The sequence below is a fragment of the Drosophila mauritiana genome, chromosome 2R, assembly GCF_004382145.1.
Source record: "Drosophila mauritiana strain mau12 chromosome 2R, ASM438214v1, whole genome shotgun sequence".
Taxonomy (NCBI): Eukaryota; Metazoa; Arthropoda; class Insecta; order Diptera; family Drosophilidae; genus Drosophila; species Drosophila mauritiana.
In genome coordinates this window covers 12178907-12185559 of record NC_046668.1, presented here as the reverse complement: position 1 = coordinate 12185559, position 6653 = coordinate 12178907, and positions in this window count along the sequence as shown.

The window sequence follows — 6653 nt, the reverse complement described above, 5'->3', positions numbered from 1 at the left end:
GCCCGAAACGGGGGCAACAATTGCTGGCCAAATGTGTGGATCTGTTAACGCTTCCAGCCGCTCATCCCGGTCAACTGGTTGATCCAATCGAGGCAACGATGTTCCAGTTTTGACAATGGCCATGCCCGCCACTTAATTGCCATTAAATTGTTTCGCTTAAAACTTGGACAGTTGGTCATTTGGTTTTGAGGAAATGACCGCACCGCCGCTGATCGGATCGCATCGAACATTTTAATTGACTCGCTGCCAGCTTCCTTCATTCGCCAGATCAGGATCTTCCTGCTCCCTGCTGGTCTCCCTGCCGCTGCCTTAATTGTCCGACACTTCCCGTTCACTTCGTGGTTTTGCTTCCCATCAGCCCATCCTCCAGTCGCCGCCATCTATCCTGGCCGCCATCCCATACCGTGCCAGACCGAACCGAACCAAACCAAACCGACTAGACCAGGCCGAAATCTAATTACGCCATCGCAGCCAGAAAGCCAACGAGCGCAGCAAATTGACAACACAATAAACAGGAGGCAATAAGGGGGAATGGGAGCTGCGAGTTACTGGGCTGGGGGGTTGGAGTGCAGTTGGGGCAGTTCGGAGGTTTCGGGTGTCACACATGTGCGACAGTTTCTGATTTATGAACACAATTTCCACTTTGACAATGAGCGAGTTCTCCAACTCTCTAGCACTTCGCCGATAGCTCCACAGAGACAAAAGTGGATAAATAGGAAAGTACACTGGTTGGAAACAAGCAACAATCTGAAAGATTTAGCAGGCAAATTTAAGGGTTAAGTACTACCATACAAGTTCTTATGTTTCTTGACTTTGAATAAGTTTTAAAAACTCTGTAGAAGTACTAAGTATGTAATTGAGAAATTCAATTGCAAACAGAACAAATTAAAACCCTATAGGAGTATTTGCAATATCCAAGTATCCATAGTTTTTCCCAGTGCAGCTTCCAAGCAGATGAGCCGCTGCCCCTTCCTCCCGAGCTGAACTCATGTCCGGACTGAAACTGGGCTCCTGTTTAGGGAAGCTGCTATCTGGGAGCGACAATTCCTACCGAAACTGTTAGTTTATGAGCGGGAATGCCAGTCAAGAGCCCCACATCCACGTTGGTCTAGGTGAATTATGTTAATTGAGATTCGGTGGCTGATAGTCCGAGCAGGACCCAGCTGCAGCTGGCTCCCAACTCGATTGAACTGCCTTTAAGACATTGACCAGGCCAAGATTGGCCGTATTTCAGGGCTTATCTGGGCTGAGGTGCACATAAAAATCGAGAACCAGTCGAACGGCGATAAGAAGGCCAGAAAGAGTTGTCCTGGCAAATGCAAAATGGGTAATGGGAAATGGGTAATCTGTGGACTTGGTTCGATTGGGCCAGGCCCAAATGCATAAATTTTCACAGTCGAAGATTTCTTTATGGGCGAAACTAAATGCTTGAAGCAGAGGGCTTTCGTTAAATAAGGAAAGTATAGCCGAAATAAATGCGGTGCATTTTATTTGTATTTACCCCCATTTTCCTGTTAATGACTCTGTTCGGAGCGTTTTCAGGGGTTTTCAATCAAAACCCAAATGGAGATGAGCTGGAAGACGAGAGCCGAGAGTCGAGAGACCAAATGCGACCCGTACGAAGTCAACTGAAAACTCATTTAAGGCTCCATTTCACAATGTGAAAATGGCAGTGGAGGAAAATGGGCAGAAAGGGGGGCTTTTTCTATCCATGACAATGTCGGAGAATGGAGAATCGTTTGAACATTGCCTCTTCGAGACAATTTGCCACTTTAATTGCCGCAATTTTTTGCCCATTTTTAAGTCAAATTCACTCGACTTGGCTTGCAACCGTCCTTTCCTCTTGCCGCACTCTGTTGTTATCGTTGTTGTTATTGCTGTTGCGGTCGAAGTTGGCCAAAAGGGTGTCATTTGTGTGTGTGTGTGTTTCTGTGTGTTGGCCTCATGTGTCGTTCCATTATTGTCTGTGTCCTCCGGTTCGCACTAAAATGCTTGGTAATTGCAAACAATTTGATATTAAGTACGATTTCTAATTGTTCGAATGATTGCTTTTCAGAAATCACAGGCACAGAAGGAAAACTAAGAGATTTTATGGGAAATATTTAACAACAATTCATGATTTAATGGGCCAAATTGTCACTTGCTTGTTAGGTTCATTAATAACTTTATTTATTCCTCGGGCGAAGTCCACTACATGGCCAAATCCTCTCCAAGTTGTCTGGAAATTAATTAGCCAATGGCCAAATGATAAATATAGAGTGGCCCCGTGGCTAATCAAATGCGGATACAATAAACCAAAATCACTCAGTGGCCACTGACCATATAATTAATTAAACTTTTATCATCACCAGTCACTGGCGTAGAATGGAACCCAGTTGAGCTCGGCCATTTAATTTGCTTTAATGGCAAATCCTTGTTTCTGGCGACCGGGATTCAGAAGGCGGTCCAAGAACGAGAACCCAAATCCGAATCCAAATTCCGAAATCTTTTAATGCCGCACACAAAATGGCAGCCGCAAAACGACAAAACTAAAATATCACTCATACGCCACCGACCACTGGTGGAACACCCAACGCAACCCCCCATTTTGGCCTGGCCCAAAGCAGATTTATGCGCGTGCTGCATTCCATCTCCAACTCCCAGAGAGATGTCCTTCGCCCGGCTTCTAATCTAAATCTGCATGTCAACTCGAAGACCGCATAAATCACAAAATAATCCCAAAGTAAAATACCGAATCCAAATGGCCAGCTGCCTTCGCACAGCCCCCTTCTTCCCCTTTGACTATCGGATGTGGGCGTGGTTGGGCGCCGGAGGGCGTGGCAAGTGTTTTGGGCTCACATTAACTTCAATTGTCTTTTGTCTGCGACCACGCCTACAATTTGGCCGGGGTTCTTGTAAATTCGCCCCGACAACTCGAGGAATGGGCGCAAAATGTGATTTTGGCTTTTATTTGTTGGTACTTCGCACACGACTTTTCAGACCTCCCCACCTAGCCCCATTGCGATCGGCGGTGAAGTGTAATCCAACTGAATCACATGCAATTTTATTTAAAATTGTTAAATCGCCGCTTCCAACTCGCACCATCGATGCGGTAAAACATGGTGCAATATACTCTGTTTTGGGGCAAGGAATTCCCGACTTTGGTGGATGGACAGATAATAATCTTTGTGGGGTTTCTGGCCCTTTATATTTTTTTTGTTGTGAAAATCTTATACCTGTATAAAGCCATATTCATTTATTTTAGGATCCACGCAATTGGCGCTAGACCTTTTATTTTTTTTGTATTAGTTGAGCAAATAAAGTGGATTTTTAATTCAAAGCTCAAATAGTCAGTCATGTGTTTTTTAGACATTACAGAAAATGGGTAAGTTTCAAAAACATAATAATATTAAAATTTATTTTAATAATAAATATTATGATTATGTTAAAACTAAATTTAGAAAGGTTACACAGCTAATCATAAAATAGTTACAGCATTTGTATAAAATGGTCTTTAATATATACTTGGTTTCATACGTTAATTTACAATATGAGCTTGATCAACAATGATATTTTTTCAAGCTGAATATATTACGATGGTTATTTTAAGATTGCTTCCCCATGTAGTGTATTTAAGTGTCTGCAATGTCGCAATTTGTCATTAGTCAACTGGAGTGGTAAAGGTTCGCAGTGATTTTCTTTATCATTTGCGGTCCTCGGGCATTTTACAATGTGCCGTCTGTCGCCTGGGTGGGATTTGGTTCTGGTTTTGGGATTGAGCTGGGGCTGGAGCTGAATCTGAACCTGAATCCGAGTCTGGATCTGGGCTAGGATTTGCGACGAACCCAAACAAACGGCCAATGCAGCTAATGCTGATTTCATTTGTTGTGCTCTCTGCTGGCAGGGTGGCAAATATTGTAAATGAGACTGCGACAAAATCATCAGACAAAGGCGGCAGTGGAACAAAGCCCTGTGCTCCCTACACACGAATAAATATCCGTATATATATATTGTAAAAAGCTGTTAACGAGACCCAGAAAAGGGGGCACAAAAAAAGGTATACGGCCTGAAAAACAAAGAGCCCCACAAAAGGACAAAAAAGATACAGAAAGGGGAGCGGTGGCTGGGTGATAACCCCCTTTCAGCCTCAATTGAAATAATTAAGTGTCAAAATGGCGCCCACTCACATGGAGTGGGTCGTCCGGGAATTGGTCGGAAATGGAAATGATTTTTCGTGAAAAGTGCTTGGCAGAAGTAAAGCCGGGCTTTTCTGCGCACCAACGCTATTCGGCGACGTAAAGTGTAAACAGTTTAAAGCAATTGCTGGCCCGGAGTGGAGTCGGAGCTGGAGCTGAAGTTCTTGCCGGGATTAGGGGAGCACTGCACTTGACACGCCCGACTTGAGAAGGGTCGTTAAATACTTAACTATTGCGTGAGTCGTTTGGGGTTTTCGGCGCACAAAGAAGATTATTCTGGTAATGAGAATCCAGATAATGCCATCCGAAGAAGTTGCGGAGTTGGGGGAAATTAAGTTAGGATTTAAGTCGCGGAGAAATCGTAAAGTGAATTAGTGGCAGTGATGCTGCTTTTAAGTTTTCCGCACAGATGTGTTCCACTAGCAAAGTTTAATGCGAATGTATTGAATTTACGGGGGATATCTTAATATGAATTGCTTACAATTTATATAATGCATTTAATACTTAAGAATAAGGATGAGTGAAGACTGAAAATTAAATGTGTATAAAATAGTTTCTCATGCAATTTTAGTAGCTTATCGGTTTAACTTAAATGTTCTCAACCCTTTTGTAGTGGCGACTTTCTTGTGCGTGAGCACAATTATTCAATATTTCCTCAGAACGGCATCTTTGGCCGAGATTTCGCAATCTAAATAATTTGCCACAAGCAAACAAGCACTCCACTCTTATGGTACAAAATAAACACTTGGACGTAGCCCCCTTTGCCTCTGTCGAACACGAAAACTTTGCCAATATACTGACAGCAGTTCTAGTTGCCAGTTTGCCGTTTGCAGTTTGCAGTTCACAGTTTGCAGTTTGCAGCTTTCAATGGGGAACGGCGTTCCCGGAAACTAATACCCCTCCCTGCAACCAAACAACCTGTGCTGACCGCACGCATGCTAAAAGTGTGGTCGTGCCACCACCCAATAGGTGGAGTGTTGGTGGTTGGCGGTGCTCCGGTGACTTTGTGGCCCCGCAAAAAGTTCCGTCCCGGAGTTTGTTGTTGTTGTTGTCGGCCGTTGTTTTTGACAGAAAATTGCTGGAAAACCTGTGCGGAGAATCTCCTGCTGAGAGCCAAGAAGCCGAGAAGCCAAGGAACCCAGGAACCAGAAGCAGAAGCTGAAGCAGAACCACTTTTCTGGGCCGCAACGCAGTTATGCAATCACAAAGTTGCTGCCATCGTCTTTGCCACTGATTGAAATTCCTTGGCCAGCTTTACGTTGGCCGCCTATAATCATTTTCAGAATCATCCTGGCAAAAGGGGATCACAACTTGAACCAGGATAGTTTGCAGCCCAGTTGTGATTATTATTATTATTATCAAAATCAGAAGCTCCGGCTGCATCGCAGCTGGATGTCCGTCATCTGCAACCAATATTGTCAGTGGCCAGATATTTGTCTTCAGCTTCATATTATACCCTTAAGATATGTACACATATTAAGTTTTATGTACATACTTAGTCAATATTTTTACGGATTTTTTTAATGAAACTACATAAAAAACTCCTTTTACGTTCAGGAATTTTTTTGTATATCATATATCCCTTTATAGCTTAAGACGCATATATATATATTGTATATTTGCAAGGGTATTAGTGTTTCTACTCTCTCAAGGAAACCATAAACCTTGCTCTAATTATTGTTGTTGCTGCCAATACAATAAAGTCTGCTGCTCCTGAGCTTTCTCCCACAGACTTGCCAATATTTTGCTTCTGCATTTATATCAGCATTGCAATTGAGGTTTTTGATTAGTTTTTACTTCCTCATTGCAATGGGGAGCCATTGATTGCGTATTCTTATTGTTGCCGAGTTGGGAGCTGGCTCGGAATGAAATCATCTCCCTCTTAATATCTTAAGGATGTGCTGGATCCCTTTCAGTGCAGGATTAGGGTGAAAAAGGCAATGATAATAAGCAGGGCAACGCATGGGGGAAACTCCTTGGTAGGTATTTGGTGTATTTTAATATGGCAAAGAAAACTTTTAAATTAAGTGGAAGGGAATAAGAAAAGATTAGCAAATATAACTAATATTGTAATTTTTATAAATATAATTAATTTTATTTGACACGTAGAAAATAGTTACATACATTTTGTAAAAATTAATGTAATCTTACTACCTTTTTACATGCGATGTAGTTTTATGTGTTGAATACTTTTGGGCCTTTCATTTTTAAAGTGCTCCTTGGGAACTGTTAACAAATTTATGTTTATTTTTAAAACTTTCCAATGTAACAAAGTCTTGTTTGATTTGCAATTTTGGTCATTGTTCTGGATGCGCCATAGCTTCTTGTTTTTCCTTACTCCTTAGATTTTCCCTGTTTAGTTTTCCCAATGCCGCAAAGTTATGACTGTTTGGCTTGTAAGTACGTGTTGGCGACTTGCTCATTTTTCTGATTGAATAGATTTTCACCTGGTTTCCTGTTTGTTTGCGTTTGTCGCCT